The 22,151-nt window shown below is 50.0% G+C and overlaps 1 protein-coding gene across 13 annotated transcripts in view; it reads right to left on the bottom strand.

The window, feature by feature from the left end:
- SEMA4D (semaphorin 4D) overlaps positions 1 to 21,778 on the bottom strand; it is a 137,191-nt gene extending 115,413 nt beyond the window's left edge. For 5 of the 13 annotated variants that reach the window (XM_055091797.2, XM_063594348.1, XM_055091796.2 and 2 more), the window contains exon 1: positions 21,584 to 21,778. The gene's annotated coding sequence lies outside the window, so the exon portion shown is untranslated. Of the gene's footprint in view, positions 1 to 3,304; positions 3,625 to 19,231; positions 19,323 to 21,583 lie in introns of those variants that run through there. The other 8 variants (XM_055091795.1, XM_055091792.1, XM_034967674.2 and 5 more) reach the window with 5 other exon arrangements.
- Between the last annotated feature and the right edge of the window lie 373 nt (positions 21,779 to 22,151).

The following is a 22,151-nucleotide window of genomic DNA, read 5'->3' as shown; positions in this document are numbered from 1 at the left end:
CACACACCTTACCTAGGGCCCACACTGGTTTATAAAACATAGCATGCCACGGGGCCCGTGCACTGGGGAGCACTGACCAGTGTGATGGCTGATGTCACATGTCAACTTGGCTGTGCCACAGTACCCAGATATCTGGCCAATCATTATTCTTGATACTTCTGTGGAGGTATTACATTTTTAATGAGATCAACATTTAAAGCAGAGGCTTTGAGTAAAGCAAATGACCCTCTGTAATGAGGGTGGTCCTCATCCAATCAGCTGAAGGCATGAATAGCACAGGCTGACCTCCCCCAAGGAGGAGAGCAGAAAGATCTGCCTCCAGACAGCCTTCCATTGAGCTGCAATTCTTCTCTGGGTCTCCAGCCTGCTGTATATTTTAGACTCGTGGCATCTCCACAATCAGGTGAGCCAATTCCTTGTAATGTCTACACACGCATACACATGCACACACCCATTAGTTTCACTTCTGTGGGGGACCCTGACCGACACAATCAATCAGGGACATGGCAAAGGTATCACGCCAGGCTCCAGAGATGCCTCCAATCCCCACTTCGGAGCAGAACCTGACTGTGGAAGGAAGCCCCCATGACCACATGGCACCAACAAAAAGTCATGCCTGTGAAGGATCTAGGCACATACACAATATTTGGCTGGGATACTGGGCTGACCTGTCCAGGGATAGGAGAGCCGACATATCTGACCCCAGAGAAACACACCACATCACTGTCAAATTCTCCCCAGGCCATTTCACTTTAGACAAGCTGGAGGCATGGAGGAGAGTGGGGTAAGTTTTATCTTTTGGCTAAAAATACAACTAAGACTTCCGTAAAATAAGTTCAGTAAGCCTCCTAATGAGAAGAGACTCCTAAATCCAAGAAACTCTCCCAGAATGCAGACTTCCAGCACGCTGTGCACTGCTATTCTGGAACCTATGAGCACACATGTGCAGGCAGGCACTCACACGCACATGCATATATGCACAAGGTACATGCACGTACACACACACACACAAATGCCCACACACATTCACATACACACACGCATGCACCCCCCCCCCCAAACACACACACACACGGCCTACTACAAACACTGCCAATTTCTTTTTCTGGGCTCCACCATTCACAGGGGCCATCACGTGTCCTGCTAATCAATGCCTTGACAAGAGTAATGTACACCAAGGAAAACAGTCAAGGGTGTGGCAGACTGGAGAGACCTCCACTGAAGGCCCCAGGGACACACAGCACACACGGCTTCGTAGCACACTGCAGAACATACACATCTATGACACAGTGGTGAGCAAATAAAGCAAGGTGCATACCTCTGCGTGGCATGACCGCGGCTTTGGGGAAACACCCCCTCTATGGATGTGTGTGTACTTATGCATGCACGCATGTGTGTGCATCTGAAAATCACAGAGAAAAAAATTCAGAAAGGCAGGTTGTTTATGGCATTTACCCAGCACAATGAAAGCTTTCACTCTTTGCTTTCTGTCTTCATTTTCTGAGCAATAAAAATGCCATTAAAATAATGGAAAAGTTAGTCAGCACATCTTACTTCCTGTTCACACTAAATATCCAACAAGTATTCTTGTAGAAACACTCCTTAAAAGCAAAGGCCCCACTGACAGAGAGAAAAACTCGCATAAAAAAGATAGAAGGCACCTTTCCTGTTTCCCCTCTGAGTCAACATGAAGTTATTTTACAAAGCAGAGAGTTTCCACTGTACTCTTATTTCTACAGCTTCCCACAAAGGCAAAAAGCAGCCGTGGTTTCCATTTTCCTGCTGATAAAGCCCTGCTGAAATATATCCTGGAGAAGGTGAAAGCCTGCCAGCCCTGTCTCCGCCCACCAGGGCCACCAGCTCAGCCCGCGCAGTATTTCAATTGCCTTCTTGTGTGCTGTAACAGGTTGAAGAGATGCAATCTTGTTTGCAAAAAGGGTCTTTCTAGATGTAAGAATCTCAGGATGAGATCTCCCTGGGTTATCTGAGTGGGCCCTAAATCCAGGGACAAGTGCCCTTATAGATACACTCAGAGGGAAAGACAGACGCAGACGCCATGTGATGTTGGAGCAGAGACTGGAGCAATGTGTCACAAGCCAAGGGACACTGGGGCCACACAAGAGGGAAGAAGCAGGACGGAGGCCCCCCTAGAGCCTCAGGGGAGTGTGGCCCTGCTGACACCTTGATTTTTACTTCTGACCTCCAGAACTGGGATAATAAATTTCTGTTGTTGGAAACCACCCAGTGTGTGGTACTTTTTACGGCAGCTACCAGACATTCATCCCTATGTCCCCTGTGCGCCTATGAAAAGGGATTGTTTCCTCCATGGTTCATTTACAGAGAAAGCAAGAAAGCCCCCAATACACAGACTATGAAAATGTGTGGGATGAGATGAAATGAATCATCCTCACTGCACCCTTGTTAGGGGTCTGCCTCTTGTTCACACTCCACTCTCCCACCCAAAACCTGAGTCCTATGGCCCCTCATCCCCCACCCTACCCCACCCCACCCCACCCCAAGGCCCTTCCTTCCCCCTCCTTGGGCAGCCACCGCTTTTGTTGCTGTCACTGCTGCTGTGTTGCATGTTACCCTGAACTCAGCAGCCTGCAACATGTTACTATGCTCCCAATTCTGTGGGTGAGGAGCCTCAGCGGGCCCCAGCTTCAGTCAGCTCATCTCTGCTCCAATGTCCAAGGACACCAAAGCTGACACACCTAATTACCAAGGGCTACAGCTACAGTCCTTGGAAGGCCTGTCCCCCTCACTTATCAGGGCCCTGAGTGGAGGGGACTGAATACCAGGGCTGCCCACTGGAGCTCCCATGGCTGCCTGTGGAGCTTGGGTTTCCTCACAGCATGGCTGCCAAAGGGCCAACTCCTTCCTTGGCATCACAGGGCTCCCAGAGCCAGCATCCTGGTGAACAATGGGGAAGCCACATTGGGGGTCACTCAGCCTCACACCCACCACATTCCACCAATCAAGGCAGTTAGGAAGTAACCCAGATCCACAGCAAGGGGACAGACACCCTGCATCTCAGTGACAGCAATGGCGAGATTGGCCACCATGTTTTAAAAACTACAGCTTTTCGCCCAGCTCAGCCACCAGCTGTTTCCGATTTGCTCTGAGTTCTAACTCAGTGTTCGTTACTTCAACACCTCAGCCCCGTCCTCGTCAGGCAGCCTCACCCTCAAGATCCCCTCAAAGCCCCTGTATCCCCTATTGTGTCCGGAATTGGTGGGTTCTTGGTCTCACTGACTTCAAGAATGAAGCCGTGGACCCTCGCAGTGAGTGTTACAGCTCTTACGGTGGCGCGTCTGGAGTCTGTCCCTTCTGATGTTCAGATGTGTTCGGAGTTTCTTCCTTCTGGTGGGTTCGTGGTCTCGCTGGCTCGGGAGTGAAGCTGCAGACCTTCACGGTGAGTGTTACAGCTCTTAAGGCAGCGCGTCTGGAGTTGTTCGTTCCTCCCGGTGGGCTCGTGGTCTCGCTGGGCTCAGGAGTGAAGCCGCAGATCTTCGCGGTGAGTGTTACAGCTCATAAAAGCAGCGTGGACCCAAAGAGCTAGCAGTAGCAAGAGCGAAAGAACAAAGCTTCCACAGTGGGGAAGGGGACCTGAGTGGGTTGCCAATGCTGGCTCAGGCAGCCTGCTTTTATTCTCTTATCTGGCCCCACCCACATCCTGCTGATTGGTAGAGCCGAGTGGCCTGTTTTGTCAGGGCGCTGATTGGTGAGTTTACAATCCCTGAGCTAGATACAAAGGTTCTCCACGTCCCCATCAGATTAGTTAGATACAGAGTTTCCACACACAGGTTCTCCAAGGCCCCACCAGAGCAGCTAGATACAGAGTGTCGACTGGTGCACTCACAAACCTTGAGCTAAACACAGGGTGCTGATTGGTGTATTTACAATCCCTGAGCTAGATATAAAGGTTCTCCACGTCCTCACCAGAGCAGCTAGATACAGAGTGTCGATTGGTGCACTCACAAACCTTGAGCTAAACACAGGGTGCTGATTGGTGTATTTACAATCCCTGAGCTAGATATAAAGACTCTCCACGTCCCCACCAGACTCAGGAGCCCAGCTGGTTTCACCTAGTGGATCCCGCACCAGGGCTGCAAGTGGAGCTGCCTGCCAGTCCTGTGCCGTGCGCTCGCATTCCTCAGCCCTTGGGTGGTCGATGGGACTGGGCGCCGTGGAGCAGGGGGTGGCTCTCGTAGGGGAGGCTCGGGCCGCACAGGAGCCCATGGAGTGGGTGGGAGGCTCAGGCATGGCGGGCTGCAGGTCCCGAGCCCTGCCCCGTGGGAAGGCAGCCAAGGCCCGGTGAGAAATCGAGCACAGCGCCGGTGGGCCAGCACTGCTGGGGGACTCAGTACACCCTCCGCAGCCACTGGCCCGGGTGCTAAGTCCCCCATTGCCCGGGGCCAGCAGGGCTGGCTGGCTGCTCCGAGTGCGGGGCCCACCAAGCCCACGCCCACCCGGAACTCCAGCTGGCCCGCAAGTGCCGCACACAGCCCCGGTTCCCGCTCCTGCCTCTCCCTCCACACCTCCCTACAAACTGAGGGAGTGGGCTCCGGCCTTGGCCAGCCCAGAAAGGGGCTCCCACAGTGCAGTGGGGGACTGAAGGGCTCCTCAAATGCCGCCAAAGTGGGAGCCCAGGCAGGGGAGGTGCCGAGAGCAAGCGAGGGCTCTGAGGACTGCCAGCAGGCTGTCACCTCTCACTATCAGTACATACACACATCCTTCTCCTGCTAAAAGTAACACGTCTTGTCCATTCTCCTCCAACCCCCAACCTCTCACTGCCATCCCAGAACCTGGGACACACTAGGCAGGCACTGCATGCTCTCCGAGGGGTAGATGGCAGCAGATTGAGTGGACCCTGTGCAGCCAGAGACAGAAACTGTGAAGCTGAAAAACACCATGTTAGGAATGACAGGGACGTGCCCACCTGGCCTGGGTGAGCAGGTGGCGGTGGGGTGGGATGCACAGAGGGGACAGCTGGAGAGACCCCTGAGGGTCCAGCGAGGGAGGCGGGGCCCATCAGCAAGCAACAGGAGCTGGTTCAGGGGCCCCTTCTCAGAGGAGAGGGTTCACAGCAGGACTGGAAACAGGGTGCCACGTGGGAGGTCTGAGACAAAATTAAACCACAGGTGCCACCACGGAGACAAGACCTGCCCCAGGAAGTGGAGCCATAAGAACTGGAGGGCCCTTGGTGTCCTGAAAGGACAATAAAAGGCTAAAACACAGCCTGTGTGCAAGGATGTTCAAAATATCATTCCTAACAGCCTCAAACTGGAAGCCGAGCGGGCAGCAGACACCTGTGGCGGATATAAATGTGCCTAAATTGTGGCAGACACACACACCGGAATACGCGGTGGCAAGGCAAGAGAAGAAGACCCTGGGTGAGCTCCAATGTCACAGACGGATGCTGAGTGACACGCACAAGGATGTGCTGCAGAACCCAAGGCACACAGAGTCAAGCCAGCCAAGATTAACCTGCGCTGTGATCAGCTGGGGAGTGGTGAGCAGGGGGCCCCAGGGCCCTGTGCTCTGCTCCTCTTCCCAGGCATCGCAGGGCTGGCTCCATTTGTGAAGATTCAAGGGCCGCACACTGAGGCTAGGTGTGCTTCACAGTAAATTCTGCAAATATCTCACTGCAGAAGGAAGGAGGAGATGGAAAGATGAAAACAGCAAACCCGGTGAGAGAGCTTCGCTGCTGCTGCTTCCTGTCGATGACCTTCCCTTGACTCCAAGAGGGGAAAGGAGGCAGGGAGAGGGGTCACCGCCCAGACGGGTGAGGGGATCCACTGCAAAGTAGTGGGCCATGGAGCCGACCCAGCTGCTCTAAGAAGAAGGCAGCAAAGCCAGTTGAGGACCAACCAGCTCACAGCGGTCAGAGCACTTGCAATGTCCACCGTCCACTGGCTGGCTGTATCCTGCTGCCCTCCTGGGACACATCCACAGAGAATGTGCACCAGCAAGGCCACCAAGCAGGCCACACCTGGATCACTCTGACGACCACGAGGCCAGAGTCTCAGACCATGGAATCTGCTCTTCATGTCAGCTCTGATCAGACAGGCACTTGGAAGAGTCACAACGCAAAGAACAGCACGGGCCACACTCGTTAGGGTTTACACAGGCATCAGCAACAGCTCTGATCCTCAGGGAAGCCTCCCAGCCATTCTCAGCCCCAGCAGCAGAAGGCCCCGCAAAGCTCAGGATAACTGCACTGTAGCAAATGTCTCCTGTGCAGCAGGAGGCACGCTCTGCCTCCTCCAGCAGCAAGGAGAGGGCCCCCAGCCCAGCAGTTTGGGGAGGGTGACACCAGCAGGAACGGACTCCCGGCCTGACACAATTCATGAATAAGGCTGTGCTTGGCCAAGTGTTTTTCCGTCTGTAGCAACTACAATGTAAGTGCTTGAAAAGGCTTCAGAGTAGTCCTGACACAAAATGTCTCAGTGGAAGTCTCCAGATGACACCATCACTTATTTAGAGAATGCCACTGTGGCCTGAGCATGGTCTCCTCGTTGAGAAAAGAGAAAGGGGAGAGAGCGTGTCTGCATTCTCAGGGCTCCTTCATTTCCACCGCGAGACATCTGTGCTAAGCTATCTATCCCTTCTGCAGCCCTAAATGTGCTAATTATTAAATGACACTCTCTTCCAGTTGAAATAAAACCTGTGCCCACTGGCTGGAGTCACAGAGCGGTTACTTGTAAATAAATGGAGTCTGTATCTCCCCGAAGGCTTGATTCCAGGTCCTGCAGCGACTGGTGTCTATTTTAAAAATCGCCTTCTCACCACCTCTCTGGTTTTGCCAAGCTGGCAAAAACCAAGCCCTGCTCCAACCGTGCTCTTGTGGAAGGAACTGGAACATGAGGATGGCAGATCCCTGCACGGAGAGACCTCAGCCCCACAGAACGTCCAGGACGCAGCCGCTGCTTACAGGCAAGACCAAGGGAGACAGGCGGCTTCGCAGGATTCCACATTTGAAACCCAAGCCACTGCCCTCAGCATTCAAAGACAAGCCAGATATCCAATTCCGCCTGCTCAAGAACTTTGCTTTGACCCAGTTTTCCTGCCCTGTTGTTCTCAGGCTTGCGGTCCAACACCAGCCCCTGGGGTAGGCACTGTGCTGAAGGCTCTAAGGCATGTCCAGCCCCAGAAATGTGGGGATTAGCCTCACTGAGAGGAAAATCAAGCGGTAGAGGAGTACATGGTCAAAGTCAGCCAATGTGAGAAATAAGATAATAATACATAGTGTACACACATTGACTTCACACTAAAATTTTTACATTTCCATGCAGTTACACATAGGGCCAGATGTCACATGGGGGTCAGTAGTTCTCAATCTGGGGGTTGCAAACACAGTTTTTCAACAAATATAATCAAATAAAAATATCAGGGGGTGTCACAGATAAGGGCGGCTGTTATGAGCAAAACTTACTGGCATGTGTGCATCTGTGTGCTGTGTGTGTGTGCGTGTGTGCGTGTGCTGCCTCACAATATAAAATGCATGTGGGTCACTGTCAGCGTCTGAAGCCAGCCAGGCATGAGACACCCACACAGCCAGGCTGCCTGATGGTCAAGAAGCTTTTGTATTGTAATAAAAAATGTTTTAGCAATATGGTCCATGCACTGAAACCTCTCTGAGGCTTGGTTTCAAACATGACACTGAATTCCACATGCGTCTCAGTTCAAACGTGGGCAAGAAGGGATATTACAGCAGTCATCTCATTTAATAATCCTACAGTCCCCCAACAACCACTGAGGGACAACCCCACTAAGGAAGAGGGCGGGCCCCACTGAGGCTGCGCACAAGCTGGCAGGCACAGAAGGGCTTCCGGGCTCCCCCAGGAACTGGAGCCTTAAAGAGGACGCCGCGGCCACCCCGCCCTGCAGGCCCACCTGCAGCTGGGCTGCATCTGGGAGAGGCAAGCGAGGGGCCGGCCGGCTTCACTGCCTGCGTGCCCTTTAGGAGCAGAACAAGCTGCAAAACACCCACCTGCTCTGGGAACAAGGCACGCATGACCAGTCTAGGAAAAGTGTGCAAAGCTCTCAAGACTCCGATGCATACGGGGTGTGTGTGTGCTGTGTGTGCTGCGGCGCGTGCAGCATATGACTGTGTGGTGTTATGTGTGGGGTTTGATGTGTGATGTGTGTGGTGTGTATGTGTAGTGTGTGTTGTGTGTGTTTTGTGTGTGTGTGTGGCATGGTATGTGTATGTACCACGTGGTGGGTTTGTGTAGTGTGTGTGGTGTGTATGGACTGGGTGTGTGGGGTGGGGAGGTACGTGTATGGTGTGTGTATACATGGTGGGGTATGTGTGTAGCATGGGGTGTTCGTGGTGTGATGTGCGGTGTATGTATGCAGTATATATGTAGTGTGTGTGTGGTGTGGTGTGTGTATGTAGTGTGGTGGCTGTGTGTGTGGTATGTGATGTGGTGTATGGATGTGTTGTGTGTTATGTGTGTGTGGTGTGGCAGGTATGTGTGAAGTGTGTGGTATGGGGAATGTGTGGTGTGGTGTGTGGATGTATTGTGCGGTGGGTGTGTGGTGTGTGGATGTATTGTGTGGTGTGTGTGTAATGTGTGTATACTGGGTGTTTGGGTGTGGGGGTATGTGTGTAGTGTGTGGTATGGGGTGTGTGGTGTGATGTGTATGTTGTTTGGTGTGTGTGTACTGGGTGGGTGGTGGAGGGATATGTGTGTAGTATGTTGTGTGTGTGTGTGTGTGTGTGTGTGTGTGTGTGTGTTCTAGAGCTACATTTTTCAACCTTTTCCTTTGTATTTCTCCTTTGTGATTTCCATAACAAGTATTGTTGCAGAAAATCAGAGAAATGTAGACAAGCACCAAGGAGAAAACAGAAGGCACGTCATCAACTAAACATCTGACTCGCATTTTGGACACGGTCTAGTGCTTTCTAGGCAATTGTAAGTCCTTGCCGTGCATGTTGGTTCACAAACTGTTCTTAACACATGATGTATTATGCTGACTTCTCATCTCATTAGGCATATTTTACACTAGATTTTTAAAGAGTGACCAATGTTACTATGGCACATCCTGCCTAACTATTTCACTGTCAGTAGCTGCCCAGGTTATATCTGGATTTTCTATTTATAAACACTGAGAAACACCCTTTTCAATAAATGCTTCTTAACATTCATGATTCTTTAAATAAACTAAATGTCTAGCTCATTCAGACTCCAATGGCCAAAGGGTACATGTGCCTTAAAATCTTTAAAACATTAACCGGGCTGGGCACGGTGGCTCACACCTGTAATCCTAGCACTTTGGGAGGCCAAGACGGGAGGATCACCTGAGGTCGGGAGTTCAAGACCAGCCTGACCAACATGGAGAAACCCCATCTCTACTAAAAATACAAAATTAGCCGGGCATGGTGGCGCATGCCTGTAATCCCAGCTACTTGGGAGGCTGAGGCAGGAGAATCACTTGAACCTGGGAGGCAGAGGTTGCAGTGAGCCAAGATTGCACCATTGCACTCCAGCCTGGGCAACAAGAGCGAAACTCCATCTCAAAAAAAAAAAAAAACCACTAACCAACTGCCACCTCCTAGTGCATGCATTAGATGCTGGACCTCAGTACAGAGCATCGAATCACAACTCCTGGCTTCACCACTTCTTGGCTGAGCGGCTTCAAGAATAACATTCTTATTCTCTCTGTTCTCACCTGTAAACAAGAGGTGAGAACTGACCCAGTCTTACAGGACTGTGGTCAGAACTCCATGAGACGGATAGAGTTTGGCATATCATTTATAACAAGGTCACCATGAACGTCATCTAGCATTCTTGTCCCATAACTTCTTTCCCTTGTCTCCAATCTTTGTCTTTCCAATTCATCACTCTGAAATGCCAGAGTTACTCCTGAGACATCGAACTGATTGCTTTATTTACTGCTCAAATACCTGCATAATTATGCTGAGTGAAAGAAGCCAGACTCAAAGGCTACAATCTGTATAATTCCTTCTATATGAAATTCTGGAAAAGCCTAGAGGGATGGAAAACAGGTCAGTGGTTGCTAGGTCTGGGGAAAGGAAACTGACTACAAAGGGGCACAAGACGGAATTTTTGGAGTTACGAAAATTTTCCATACCTTGATTTGGTGTGGAAATGATTTGGTATGGTTATATTTACCAAAACCACATGCATTAACCAAAACTCACAGAATGGTACATTTAACAGGAAAGATTTCACTGTATATAAAATTATAGCTCAATAAATCACACAAATAACCAGAACTGACTCAAACAGAAACAGAAAATCTTCATAGTCCTATGTTAAGGAATTGAATTCATAATTAAAAGCCTCTCCATAAAGAAAACCCCAGACAGGCTGGGCACAGTGGCTCACACCTGTAAGCTCAGCACTTCAGAAGGCCAAAGCGGGAAGATGGCTTGAGGTTAGGAATTCAAGGCCAGCCTGGGAATCACAGTGAAACTCAGTCTCTGCTAAAATTCAAAAAAATTAGCCAGGCATAGTGGTGTATGCTTGCAGTCCCAGCTACTCTGGAGGCTGAGGCAGAAAGATCACTTGAGCCCAGGAAGTCAAGGCTGCAGTGAGCTATGATTGAGCTATGATTGTACCACTGCACTCCAGCCTGGACAACATAGTGAGACCTTGTCTCCAAAAAGGGAAAGGAAGGGAAGGGGAGGGGAGGGCAAGAGAAGCCCAATCCTACAAAGACTATTCGAAAATAGTAAGAGGAACCACTTCTCAAATCATTGTGTGGGGCAAACTTTACTTTGATAACAATATAAAAGATAGTACCAGAAAAGAAAACAATATCCCTCATGACATAGCCACAAATATCCTTAATAAAATTGCAGCAAATCAAATCCAGCAATATATAAATATATATATAATATATAAAATAAATATATTAAAAAGATACATAATTACCAAGTGGGATTTGTGCCAGAAATGCAAGAATGATTTAACATTCAAAAGTTAACCAGTGTAATTCACCATATTTACAAACAAAAAATGAAAAACCCTATGATCATCTCAACAGATACAGAAAAAGTATATGAGGAAATTCAACACCTACTCATGATAAAAGCTCTCAACAAATTAAAAAACTTCCACCGCCTTGTAAAAGGCACTTCATATCTTTACCTAACATCATACTTAACAACAACAACAACAAAACTTGAAATTCTTCCTTCCTGAGATTGGGAACAGGCAAGAATGTCCACTTTTATCACTTCTATTAATCATTGTACTGAAAGTCCTAGAAGTGAAAGAAAAGAAGAAAAAGGAGTAAAAGGCATTCTAACTGGAAAGAAACTGGTCTTTATTCATAATCATCAGAATTATCTATATGAAAGCTCTTGAGGGACTACAAAAAAAGCTACTTAAATAGCGACTTAGCAAAGTTCACAGGATAAACAAAAAATAGAAAAAATCAATTGAATTTCTATATATCGCAATTAACAACTGGAAAATAAAATTTTTAAAATCCATGTATAATACTTATGAGTAAATCTGATAAAACATGTGCAAGACCTGTACACTCAAAACTACAAAACACTGCTGAAAGAAATAAAGGAAGATGAAAATAGAGGGAGATTCCATGCTCATTGGTCAAGAGACCAAATATTGTTACAATGTTTTTTCCCAAATTGATCTAAGGAGTTAATACAATTCCGGCCAAAATCCAAGCAGGCTTGCTGTAGAAACTGACAAACTGATCTTAAGTATATAAGAAAATGCAAAGGATCTAGAACCGACACTACAATTTTGAAAATGAAGCAAAATTGTCATGCTACCTGACTTCAGGAGTTACTACAGAGACAGTGTGATACTGGGACCTATGAGGAATAAGCCATAATGGAACAGAACAGAATCCAGAAACAAAGGCACACAGATATGGTCAATTACTTTACAAACATGGTACCAACATAATTCATTGGAGAAAGAAGAGGCTTGTTGTTGTTGTTTACTTTAAAACAAATGGTGTGAGAACAATCGGATGTCTACATGTAAAACAATGAACCTCAATCCTTAGCTCTTTCCATTAAAAATTAACTCGAAATGGATCACAGATTTTTTTTTTTTTTTTTTTTTTTTGAGAACAGAGTCTCACTCTGTCACCCAGGCTGGAGTGCAATGGTGCGATCTCAGCTCATTGCAACCTCCGCCTCCCAGGTTGAAGTGATTCTCCTGCCTCAGGCTCCCAAGAAGCTGGGATTACATACGTGCACCATCACATCCAGCTAATTTTTGTACTTTTAGTAGAGACAGGGTTTCACCATATTGGCCAGGCTGGTCTCAAACTCCTGACCTCAGGTGTTCCACTCAGCTCAGCCTCCCGAACTGTTGGGATTACAGGCGTGAGCCACCACGCCCAACCAAAATGGATCTCAGATCTAAACATAAAAGCTACAATTACCACATTTTCAGAAGAAAACACAGATAATCTTTATCACTATGGGTTAGACAAAGATTTCTTAAATAGGGTACAAAAAGCACAAACCATTAAAACAACTTAAAACCAAAAAGTCTGCCCATTGAAAGATATAACGGATAAAAAGGCAAGCCATAGATTGAGAGAAAATATTTGCAATACAAATATCTGACAAAAGGTTTGAGTCAAGAATATGTAAAGAACACTTACAACTCACATGTAAGAAGACAACCCAATTAAAAAGTGATCAAAAGATCTGAACAGACACTTCACAAAAGAATATACACAAATAGCTAATAAGCACATGAAAAGACGCTCAACTAAAACTGCACGGATACAGCACTATCACATTTCCACTAGAATAGCTAAAATTAATAAGACTGACAACAGCAAGTGTTGGCACAGACGTAAACCAACTGCAACTCTCATGCGTTAGCAGTGGGAACATAAAATGATACAACTGCTTTGCAAAGCAGTTTGCCAGATTTTTAATCAAGTTAAACATCTACTTACCATGAAACCCTGTAATTCCACTTGTAGGTAGTTACGCAGGAGAAATAAAAACATATGTCCACGCTAAGATTTGCCCACGAATGCTCACAGCATGTCTTATATCATCTTTTATTGTGGTAAAATACTCGTAAGATAAAATTTACCATTTTAAAGCGTATAATCCAGTGGCATTTAGTACATTCGCAATGTTATGTAACCATCACCCCTATCTAGTTCCAGGACCTCAAAAGGAACCCCAATGCATATTAAGTGTTCACTTCCCATTCCCCCACCTCCCCAGCCCCTGGCAACCACTAACGTGTTTTCTGTCTGGAAAGATCTGCCCATTCTGAACATTTCATATCAATGAAATAATACAATATGCAGCTATTAATCTGTGCCTGGCTACCTTCACTTAGAATAAAGTTTTTGAGGTGAATTCACATTGTAGCACGTATCAGCGCTTCACTCCTTTTTATGGCTGAATCATAGGCCATGTATGAATATACCACATTTAGCTTACCCATTCATCCACTGCTGGACATCTGGGTTTCCGTCCTTTGGCTACTGGAATAGTGCCACTGTGAACAGCCGTGTATAAGTTTTTGTGTGAGTCCCTGCTTTCAATTCTTTTAGGTATATACCTAGGAGTGGGAGTGCTAGGTCATATGGTAATTCTGTATTTAACTTCTTGAGGAATCTCCAAACTTTTTTCCAAAACAGCTACACCATTTTACATTTCTATCCGGAGTGTATGAGGGTTCTAATTTCTCCATAACCTCACCTACGCTTGTTATTTCCCTCCACCCTCCTTTTTTTTTTTTTAATTAAAGCTAGTAGGGTGCGAGATGGTATCTCACTGTGGCTTTGATTCACATTTCCCTAACAACTAATGATGTTAAGCACCTTCTCACATGTTTATTGGCCGTTTGTAAATCACCTTTATTGACACATTTACCCACGTTTTAACTGGCAGTTTTTGCGGTTGAGTTGTAGCTCCCAGCACTTTGATTCACAATAAACCCAGAAGAGGAAACAATTCAAACGTCCACCAACTATTCAGCAATAAAAAGACATCAAGTGCCGGTATGCACAGCAACATGTAAGAATCTAAAAAACATTATGCAGAGTGAAAGGAGCTAGACAAAAGAGTATGCAGATGGTCCCCCATTTACAATGGTTTCATTTATGATTTTTTGGCTTTACAATGGTGTGAAAGCCATTCGAATCCAGTAGAAACGGTACTGCAAGTATCCACACAACCATTCTGCTTTTCACTGTCAGTGTGGCATTCAATAAATTATATTCAACACTTTATTATAAAAAAGGCTTTGTGTTAGATGACTCTGCCCTAATATAAGTGTTCTGTGCACGCTGAAGGTGGGCTAGCCTAAGGTATGCTTTTGGGCGGGTCAGGTGTATCAAACACATTTTTGACTTAGGATATCTTCAACTTAACGATGGGTTTATGATTAGGATGTAATCCCATCACAGGTCTAGGAGCAACTGTCAAATATATGCTCCCACTTTGAAAGTATTGAAGAAATAAATTCAATCTATAATAATCTAATCTATGCAGATCAGTAATTGCTGGGAAGAGGGGGTTGAGTGAAAAGGGGCAACAGGGAAATTTAGGGGGATTCTCAGGGCCATATGGTCTCTGTGGCAACTGCTCACCTCTGCTGCAATAGCATAAAAGCAGCCACAGATGATTCTGAAATAAATTGGCCCAGCACACTTGACCTGCAGGCCCAAGCTTACCAAATCCTGGTCTATATCCTGATTATGGTGTCAGTCACATGGCTATCTACATGTGTCAAAACTCAGTTAACTGTGTGTTTGAAGTGAATACATTTTGTCATAATTCATGTCAATAAAACTGAGTAGGACAGCATTGCCTCTAGTGGGACTCCACGTGGAAAGCACCCCAAGTCTAAGGTGCATCCAACCTGGGGACCGCTACTTTCTCCCCATGGGCCTGTCCCACCCACTCCCAAGTGTGGGCCTGTCTTAGGGCAGCAGTTCAAAAGCCTCTGGGGAGCCTGTTAAAACAGATGGCTGAGGCTGGGCACCGTGGCTCACACCTGTAATCCCAGCACTTTGGGAGGCCGAGGAGGGAGGATCACCTGAGCTCAGGAGATCGAGACCATCCTGGCCAACATGGTGAAACGCTGTCTCTACTAAAATACAAAAAATTAGCCAGGCATGGTGGCGTGTGCCTGTAGTCCCAGCTACTCAGGAGGCTGAGGCAGGGGAATGGCTTGAACCCACGAGGCAGAGGTTGCAGTGAGCTGAGATCACACCACTGCATGCCAGCCTGGCGACAGAGCAAGACTCTGTCTCAAAAACAACAACAACAACAACAAAAAACAGATGGCTGGTCCCACCCCACAGTTCCAGATGCCAGGGAGACTCTGCATTTCCCAGGGGTGCAATGCCGCTGGTGCGGGGACCACTGTCAGAGAAGCACACTCCCATTCCTCCAGCGTTCAGTCCATGTGGAACTGAGAGTCAGTGTTGCAGGCAAAATGCAGGCCATCCCTGCCCGGCCTGGAGACAATGCCAGCACTCACTAAGGTGATGAGGAAAATGCTCACAGTCCACCAGCGATGGGACAGCCCCATGCATCTGTGGGCCCCGGGGCCAAGAGGAGGCACAGCGCACACCGAGAGTCAACAGCAGCTCATGGGGACCCTTCACCAAAGGGGCAGCCCCAGCCAGTCTCTGTCCCTCCCACCCACCTCACGGCTTCCTCCCACTCTGCTCCATCCTTCTCTTCAGGATGCAACCCTTCCAAGCGGGCCTCCCTCAGCCCTATCTGCCCATGACCCCACTGCCCTTCACGGCAGCAAAATTCTTGAAAAAGCAATAGGGTCCTGCTGTCCCAAATTCCCCTCCTTCCTTCTCTCAAGAAACTCACCCCATACTTCAGCCCACCATCCCAGACCACATGGATAAACCCCAGGTTGTCTTCGGTTCTCACCTTCGTGACCTCCGCTGTCACCCTCCCTCTCATGCAAGCTGCGTGTGGCCTCCAGGATGCCCTCAGAACCCTCTGGTTATCCCCTACCTCGCTGGCCGCACCTTCTTGGTTTCTTGTTCCAGGCTCAGTCCTCGGACCTCTTCTCTTTTCCATCTACCTCAACTCCCTAGTGGTCTCATCCAAATTCCCTTTCAAAATGTCATCTCTATAGCTACAATATATTGCCAAGATTAGGGTCCCAGCTCAGAGCACTCCCCCAAACTCCAGATCCCTTCCTCCAACTTCCTCCTCCCCACCTCCACTGGGACACTTCAGTAGGACTCTCACCTGTACTATCTTGAGAGCCACACCATCCCTCTGAATCCTCACAACTGCTCCCCTGAAGACCTCAGTCTCAGAGTGATGGCAACTCTACCCTTCCAACACCCGATCCAAGACTCTTGGGTCATCCTGGACCCCTTGCTTGCTGCAACAGCCCTCATGGGATCCATCACAGTCCTGTTGGCTCCGTCTTCACAGAACACCTGCAATCAGCCTGCTTCCCACCCGAGGAGACTGCCCAAGCTCCTGCAAGGCCCGCCCCGCACCGCCCTCCTACCATTGCTCATGTGTGCCTAAGTGTCCCCTCACCACTCCTCACCTCCCCTACATCTAGGGCTCAGCAAGGCACAGGGGCCACCTGATTTTAAATCACAACCACCCTCTCAACAAACCACTGGACCCTTAAGCGGCTGGACCTAGAACTATCTATCTCCCCTCTCATTAGCCTCCCATCTCCCTCCACTTGACCATATTCCCCGGCACCCAGCCATGACTGACATTCAATACGTGTTTTCTGGGGAAGCAGTGAAACTTCATCAAGTGGACAAGTGCAAGAGTTGGGAGGGCCCTGAAAGGTAAGCAGTTCCTTCAGGTCAGGAACCTAAGACACAGGAGCATCACCCACCAGGGACCAGACGTGCCGGCACTGTGACCTGCCCAGATGGCTCAGCTCCTTGTGGGCCCTCAGAAGGAGGGGGCTATACAGGATAAGTGTGATCCAGATGGGGGAAAAGAATGTGCATCCACCCACTGGGTGGTTCTGTGCAGGCGCAAAGGCAGGCGGCTCCTGGCAGCACGACAATGAACATGTGCCAAGACCCTCAGCCCTCAAAGATGGCCCAGGGCTCAGAGCCCCGCCACAGCCCTGCTGCAGCACCGGGCTGTGCCCTCACAGCACATGGGACACACCGGTCAGGAACAACAACAAACAAAAGCTCCTAAACTCACAGTGAGAACCAAGTGGGTCAATTGCAGGCCTAACGGGAAACTTTCTGTCCTTCCAAACAAAATCAAAACACACACACAAATCATAAGGCCTAGCAAACACCCACATTCTACATCAAGGCAAATTACGTTCTGGCTGCTCAAGCAACTCTAATTTCTTGCAACAGATCAGGAAAATACAAAAACTGTTACAATTCTAAGCAATTTCTACTTTTTACTTTGTAGACTTCTATGCAGCACGCACCACTTATGTTTTTGCTATAGCTTTAGGTTACTTAACATATACTTTACTAAATGGAAGAAGAAAACAAAGACACCACAGGAAATGCTGGAACAAGCCCTAGGTCCAGGTCAGCCAACCAGCAATGGGGACCCTTCTGGCGCAGGCTCCAGACCAGACTTGGCCTTTGTTTCTGTACTGAGTGTAAGGATAACCCTTCTGTGGCTGGATTGTACTATGATTTAATTGTCAGGGTCTTTGTCTTGTCTCCCGTAATGCTGATAGTAGCATATTGATTTCTATCTTTCATAGCCCACAAAGCACATATTCAGAGGGTCAATAACTATTGATTCATTGATTGCCTCATGGAAGCCAATTCATCTGTTATTAAGATGTGTAGAAACATGAACTTCCACAAATCAAATTCTATTTAAAACGCCAGAGGAAAATATATGACCTAATGAAGACCACTTTTTGAAAATTCATTTTGATATTCCAAAAATAATTCCTTGTAACTGAAACAAACCATACATAAGTACAAAAAGAAGACAAAGTACAGGTTCCCTCTTCCTCTTCCCTCTCCTCCCCCAACACACACTCACTCACATTCACACACGCCCCACCCTTTGCTAACTGTGGAGTGCTGCTTTCACTCAGGGCTGAGTCCCTAGAGCCTGGGGCAGCGCCTGGCACCAGGTCCACATAGGCGGCTCCATAATGATCTGCTGAATACCAGGTGTGTGTCCTTCCAGATGGGCTTCCGTGCTGAGCGCCTGCATTTGTGCATGGAGAGGGCACATTCTCTATAGTCTACACTAAGGAGTGACATTTCTACTTAATAGATTGGCACATCTTTTAAAGTAAACCTTTGAATGATGCCATCATGAAGTAAAGAATCCAATGGCATGTTTTACAGGGAGGAATTGGAGATCTCCGATTATTATTAACTTTTCATGATGGAGAATTTTCAAAGTGCATGCAAGTAGGCAGAACAGAACAAAGAACCCAGGTACTCTCATCCAGACCCCAAACTGTCCACTCAGACCATCTCGCCCCTTCTCATCCCCTCTGCTTCCCCACCCCACACTAATCTGAGGCAGATCCCAAACATCATTTCATCTACCAACACTCAGTATCTATCGCTAAAGGGTGAAGGTTATTCTAACATAACCACGATGCTGTGATTAAGGAATTCCTTAAAATCATCATTCACTCCACAAATGTCCATGAGACACATCAATAGCCTAGTTTTCAAAGGAGTGATGCTTGGATCAAATGCTGATCCAAGTGACAGCTCTGGATCAGTCTTTGATCGAAGCCAGAAATCTTGGGGTGCCACTTAGATGTGATCCAGGGCAGGGATGCAGTCATTGCTTTCATGGGCAGCATCTGAAACTTCTGGACCAAATAACAGGACCCTGCCTGCCCCCTACTGAGGCTTGCACAGGTGCTGTGGGAAGGCGGCTGCTGATGCCCCAGGGGAAGCAGCAAGGCAGTAGAAAGCTGGGGCCCCTGCTGTGACACCCCCAGCTAAAGGCAAATTCGCTCAGGGAGGGTCACAGAAGCTGAAAAGTGAGCCACAAGCAGCAAAGAAATTTGCTTATCCCAAGGATCGCCTTAACTAGTGTACCGAAAACACCACCCAGCTTCCAGGGAAGGCCCTGGCACACCCTCTCCACCTGACCGAATCAGCAGCTATATCCTCCAGCAGCCCTGGACCCTGGACGGCAATGGTGATGGGGATGGGGATGCAATGGGCAGGGCTGAGGAACTGCATCTGCCGAGCCCAGGGCGGACCCTGGCCCAGGGAAGAGAGGACCCACCCCAGGTGCCTCTGCCACCTTCCTTCTCACCTTCTAGTCTTCTTCCTGGAATTGTCCAAGTTCAAAGAAGAAATAACTGCCCTGGTTGGGAACAGCAGACAGCAGCCTTTCTCTCAGCAACTAAGCTCGACAGTCAGCCGATGGCACGTTTATTTCTATATTTTCACGTGGCAAGTTTCATCCCCATGGGTCCTGGCTCCAGGGGTCAGGAGGAGAATCTGCAACCACCCTCCTGGACCCGCCCATCCCTCCTTCCCCAACAGAAATGGAACCAAGAGAGGCAGAAGCCTGAACAGGCTCAATGCAGAAGCACAGAAGATAGAGAAAACCATTGATCTTTGCAATGCATTATTGATTTTGCTGTTGTGCTGGCAGCAGCGGACGTTCCCTCCCTCCTCAGTCAAAGCTGGCCATTAGCGTGCACTCCCAAGCTTTGGCCTAGACACACCCGTTTGGTGTGGGGAAAGCGGCTCTAGGTAACATCTGCCTCCAGCGGTCCACATGGAGAGGACTGTCCACAAGTGGATGATGTCACCAAGGACATCTCCCTGGCCCCAGACCCACTGGATATCAAATGCAACATGGTCGCTGGTCTTGCACTCTAAACCTCAGCCCAGGACCCCAGGCACTCAGGGGGGTCTGTGCAAGGCTGCATTTTCAACAGACTCTGGGTGTGCTTCTCAGGAGGTGGGCCCCCTCCCATGGAGTCCCTCCCTTGTGCTGTGCTGCAAGACCTTGGGCTGGCATGGCAGCTGGGGCTCTGCATCCCCACGGTGGCCTTTTGCCTGTCTGCACTCTGAAATACAGCCACTGAGTTCCACCGTCTACCAACTCCTAAGCGGCCCACCCTCCTGGGACCCCAGGGCTGCTCCTGGCACCAGTGACGTGTTTTTATTTCTTTGTTTGACTCGCTGAGTGTACCACGTACACTCTTCTCAGTCTGAAGGTCTGGCCTTATGGGAGGGCAGTCTTTGCTCACAGAAACAGGCCAGTGCATCCCTCATCTTCCCACCCCAGCCTCCCTGGTGGGTATGCTGAGCCCGCCTGCTTTCTTCTTCTGGCTGACGACTACCAAGACATGATATACACAGACACCAACTGTCAAAATGACAATCAGGGCATTATCATCTCTACCAGAATCCTGCCCCTGCACTGGCCAGAGCTGCCTGTTTCTGGGACACAGTAAACATTCCCAAATAACCTCGCCTGGGCAGCCAGCAGGCAGGCCCCAGGCCTAGGATACATATGAGGTGACAGGCCACTGGTGTCACGTCACCCCCAGGAAAGGAAACTTCCGTTCCGTGGCGCCTGGTGGATTTGAAAAGACTCAGAACAGCAGGGTGAGATGCTTGGCCCCAGGCCCCACGTCCAGCTTGGCCTTCAGGGGCCTGGCCACCCACGAGCCTGGGATGTGCTCAACACAGAGTGAGGTTTTCAAAACAAAAGCAAAGCAACTTCATGTGGAAAACGTTCCGGAAAGCAGGACCCAGCCCTCGACATCAGGCCTCATTTGACGCAAACTGCCCACCTACAGGCTCCCATTCACCCACTCCCCCACCTACCCCCTAAAATACTAAGCCAGACAAATAGAGGACAACCACGAGTTCAACTCTCCTTTACACGTTTTTACTGGCATAACCCCAGTAGAGCCAGCCCCTTGCAGCTCACTAGGCGGCTGCAACAGGTGCAGCCCAAGCTAAGGCTTGTGGTTCTCCCGGGCTGTTCTAGAATAATGCAACCAAAACCCGAAAGGAAACCGAGGCCTGCAGCACTCACTGCCAAGGCGGCGACCTGACCACTGCGGCGCGACCTGACCACTGCGGCCCAACCTGCCCCACCTGTCTGAGTGCGCGGCGCCGGGTCCAGTGCACAGGGTCCGCGGCCTCCGCGACCAAAATAGAAGCCCGCGGGGGCCCGGCCAGAGCCCGGCTGGCCGGAGTGGGGCCTGACCTGGCGGGGCCGGACTGGGCGGGCCGGGGCGCGACGGGGCCTGGCCGAGCGCACCGCCCCCTCCCTGGCCCGGGTCTGCAGCGCGCCCCCGCTCCCCCGCGCCCAGAGGAGCCACCTGCGCGCAGGGACTGGGGAGGCAACCGGGAAGGGGAGAAGGCCAGGGAGGGATAGCAGAGAGGTCCAGGGGGTCGGAGGGGTCCGGGTAGGTGTCTCTGGGAGGCGTCCCAGGAGGGGCCCCGGGGGGATCCAGGAAGGAGTCCAGGGGTCCGGGGATCCCAGAAGGAGGCTCCTGCAGAGGTTCGGGGAGGGCCCCGAGGGTCCGGTGAGGAGCCTAGGGGTGTGGAGTGGGGGCTCCGCGGAGGGTCCAGGCCGCCCCCAGCGCACCTGCCCGGCCCCGCGCGCCCTCCCTCCCGCGCCAGCCCGGCCGCTTACCTGCAGCGCGCGTCCTGCCCGCGGCGGCTCCCGGCCGGGCGAGTTCGGGCGCCAGGAATGGCGGCGGCGGCGGCGGCGGCGGCGGGAGGCGGCCGGGCCGGGGAGGGGGTGGCGGGGAGGCCCGGCGGCGGCAGCGGCGGCTGGGATGCTGCGGCGCGCGAGGGCGCTGAGGCCGGCGCGGGGACGGAGGGCGCGGGGCGGGCGCGCAGGCCCCTCCTCCACTCCCCCTCCCTTCCCGCCTCCTCCCCTTTCCCTTCCCCTCCCCCTTCTTCTCTTCCCTCCTCTGGCCCCGCCCCTTTCTTCCTCCTTCCTCCTCCCTCCTCCTCGCCCCTGCTCACCTCCCTCCTTCCCCTCCCCCAACCTTTCTTTTCCTCCCTTCTCTTTTTCCTCCTCTTTCTTCACCTTCGCAACACTCTTCCACCTCTCTCCCCTTCCCCCCACTTTTGCTCCCCACTCCTTCCTCCTCACCTCCCATCTCTCTTGCCTCCCCGCCAGGCCCAGAGGGTTGTCCCTCAGCCCTGGGTTGGTCTCTGCTGAGTCAAGCACCCGTTCCCAGGACCAAGAGGTG

The sequence above is a fragment of the Pan paniscus genome, chromosome 11 (assembly GCF_029289425.2).
Source record: "Pan paniscus chromosome 11, NHGRI_mPanPan1-v2.0_pri, whole genome shotgun sequence".
Lineage (NCBI taxonomy): Eukaryota > Metazoa > Chordata > Mammalia > Primates > Hominidae > Pan > Pan paniscus.
This window is presented reverse-complemented; position numbering and strand designations above follow the sequence as displayed.